This window comes from Marmota marmota, unplaced genomic scaffold (assembly GCF_001458135.2).
Source record: "Marmota marmota marmota unplaced genomic scaffold, marMar, whole genome shotgun sequence".
Classification (NCBI taxonomy): Eukaryota; Metazoa; Chordata; class Mammalia; order Rodentia; family Sciuridae; genus Marmota; species Marmota marmota.
In genome coordinates, this window is record NW_025999982.1 from 1022485 (window position 1) to 1026313 (window position 3829).

Here is a 3829-nt window from a genome sequence, read left to right on the forward strand (position 1 = left end):
ATTAGAAGGGAAGGGAAGAAGTCACTAAAGAGAATGAGAGTAGGCAGGTAGAATTCAAGGAAGGGGGAATAAGAAAATTGAAAATAAATGAAAAGCCAAAGAAAAAAATAGAAAATAAAGAAAGAAATTTAAAAAAAAAAAATTAAAATAATAATGATAATAAAATAATGAAAATTAAAATTTAAAAAAAAATAATAATAATAAAATAAAAGAATTTAAAAAATTCAAATCATTAAAAAATTTAAAGAACACAACAACAACAAAAAAATGAAAATGAAAGAAAAAGAAAAAAAAATAATAATAAAAGCAGTCATAGAGTTCGATTAACTTCTCTTCCATTAGGTGGACCTGTGCCCACTGGGCCAAGCTTCTCCTCTCCATAGGTGGGAACCATTCACTGTGCAGCAGCTCTTTCTCCCAGACTGGGCAGGTCTCCAATCCTGAATGCCTAGGGCCTTCTCTTGTGTTTCCTCAAGCCAGGCCCCGCTCACCTGCGACACTCACCACAATACTGGCTACATGCCAGGTCTGCTGCTCCTCGGAGCCCTGTTTTCATGAACGCCTGGGCACACTCTCCCTGTTTGCCTCCCTCAGACCCTAAGTTTGTAGAGCTTGGGGCTGAGAACCCCCAGCGAATTTGCTTGCCCTCCGATAGCCACACCCCCAGTAGCTGGTGCAAGACACCTCAGTTGTCAGCACTGGTGGGAGCAGTAGCTGGGAGTTACGCGCTGTGAGTCCCGCGCCACTCCTGATTCCCTCGGTCTGGCTATCGTGCTCACAGGAGAGCTGGGAGGGGCAATTATGGGAGAGCTGGGAGGGGCCCTTAAGGTTTCCCTGCTGTGTGGAGAGAGATGGCTAGGGGATTACACACCTATCGCGCTGGTTTCAATGAAGTTATCTCCTCCACCCGTGACGTCAGTTCTCTGCCATGGTGGTATCCCGTGCAAATGGTGACCGTTCGTTTCCTTTGCCGGGTGACCAATGCAACGGGTGGGTCCTGACTGTCTTTCCCAAGCCCCGTTTCAATCCTGTGTCCACTGCCTATGAAGGCTCGGTTGGCTTTTACCTCTGTAAGTTCAGACGGGCCCACCAGTTATTTCAGCGGGATCGTTAGTGCTGAGTCATGAGAAGCAGGCAAACTTGAATGCAGCCGATCCGGGCTAGGGGCGTGTGTTCTGAGGGGCCCAGACTGTTCGCCCCAGATCCACGTCAGCTCAGCATTGCCTAGTGATCTTTTTCGGATGTTTCTCTCTTTTCGGCCTCCGTTTTCGGGCCTGAATGGCCAGCACTTTCCGGGAGCTCATCCTGACGCAGCGGAAGCTGGGTGGGGGGCTTCGCTCGAGGCTTTTCTGAGTCTCATCCTATGTGCATGTTCATCTGGCTATTCACTGTGTACTTTACAAGATCTTTTATAATAAATTGGTTAGTAAACAAAGTTGTTTCTGTTGATTTTCTGAGTCCTTCTAGAAAATGGCTCTAGAAAATCACCCAATCTGAGGATGGATCTTGAAATGGAGGATGGTTATTGGGAATGAGATAGAAATTTGGATACTACAAAAAAAAGGCTCTAAAGGAGAAATGTGCCTGTTGGGATGTGGAACAATAACTTGTGAACTGCTCCTGACCTGGACAAAGAATCTTAAGGGACAGAAAGAGACCAAAGGTAAAATTGCACCAAATAATCTCATGAATTACTTTGTAAGTTTCCAATTCTGTATAAATTTTCTGGAATGCAGCAAAGCAGGAAGAAGATTTCAAAAGAAAGACCCTACTAACCTCACAAAGCTAGGGGCTAACATTTGATTCGATCAAATACTTGATCAAATATCATATGAAAACAACATAGCAGACCATATTTCCTAATGGGAAACCATGTTACTCAATATTTCCCATTCTCTAAGGAAGTCCTGTCCCTTTGGATCATATATTCTACCTTTGTACCCTATAATATAACCTATCCTTAATCCCTGGTGGTGTGGTTCTTCTTGCTCTTGAGATTGCCCACATTATTCTTTGAGGGTTTCTATATTCACTTTCTAATGATGCTCTTCCTCTCATTACTAAAGCCAAACACATCCTTACATTCTTTGCTGTGGTATGTGTAAGTGTCTGAAAGTCCTGAGTAGAGGTTTTCTTTGCCACTGGAGAGACTACATTGGACCTCCTTACAGTGACAGGAACTTCAGAAACAGGTGGGTAACTTGAGGAGCCATCTTGTGATTGTCATCTAAAGTCATGGGGGGCATACTTTTAAGACTGTGGGGTCCACTTAACCTGTGTTATTCTCTGCTAATTCCTTAATTGAATTATATGACACCCAGATAAGAATTGGTGTGGAAAACTCCAAACATTTGGTGTCAGAAATGTTGGAGCGGAGGTATTATGAAAGAGGACACCTGGTGAGTTGGAGCATTACAGATCCATTTCAACCTTCCAGTGGGCCATGTTTCCATCTTTGTCAATGAATTCTGCACCTCAGTCTCATTAGTGACCCTGTCATACATCTTTTTCCTTCCTTGGCTACTCTGCCTCAATCCAGAGGTACTACTATCTTTTCCCTACATATGCCATTTCTGCATTCTTTTGAGCCTTCTTTTACTTCTTTTAGTAGTTAACTCCTTTTTTATTTGATTATTTTTCATTATTCTCAGTGCTGGCGATTAAATTCAGGGCCTCAGCCATGAATAGGTCCGTGTTAAGTATTCCTTGTTCAAATTGTTTATGTGGTTTCTGGACTTTGAGAGAAGCATCTAAACTATAAGAATTTATACCTGTTAAAGTAGGTATGTCACAGCATGTCAGAAAGAGTAACTGAGGAATTAATAAATTTAGTAAATGATTAACTCTAACAATAATGTTATATAAATATGGTGTTTTTAAAAATATTTTCTATATGTAAATAGATTACTTGTCAGTTTTCTTCAGAATTATATTGTCTGACTAAGAATGTGATAACATTAATGCTAGATCATGTTGCTCAGAATTCTTGGCCATACCATTATCACTGTATTTTTCTTATTTCATTTAACTGCTTTATCTTCCTTTTCAGCATACCTGTTACTACTTGGAATACAGATTGGTTCATTATGGTGCCAAATGGCAACATGAGGGTGTTTGATTCAACAGAAATACAAAATTGAGGGGAACTGAAGTTGTTCGTGAAAGAAGCCTTAATCAAGTTTGGCTTTCTGTTGGGAGCTACCATTTAGGAACTGAGTGCCCCTTGACCTTGAATGATGATAATGTGGAGATGTGGCAAGCCAGCCATGGGCTGTGTATGTGTGAACTATGAGCACTGAGCACACAAAGTGGACTGATCCAACGTTGCCCAGCTGTGTGGGCTGGCCTTGCTCTGGTCTTTTTGCTTGCTCTGCCATGATCCCCATACAGCTCATGAGATGGGCATGACTTCTCCAGATGTCAGTCAACCTGCTGATAGCAGATATCACTCAGTCCCTGAAACCTGACCCCTTGCCTCATTTGAATGGCTTCTTCTCAATAAAAGGGTTCAGCATGTTCTCTCTCTCTCTCTCTCTCTCTCTCTCTCTCTCTCTTTCTCTCTCTCTCTCTCTCTCCTTCTCTCTCTCTCTTTCCATGGACACCCTAATTTTGGAGGAGCTGTCACAAGACCCAAGGTATTTCTCTGTCTCTGTGTGAGTATTTCATGCAGCCCAGTTCACCTGGCATAACCCTAAGTGTTTAGTCATGAAATGCAACAGTTTCCATTTGTTTTGATTCTTCAGGTATCTTTATAGTATGATTTTTAGCTTTGATAAGTGACTGAAGCCAGAGAAGCTGTGGTTGTAGTTAGGATACTCTACAGTAGCAT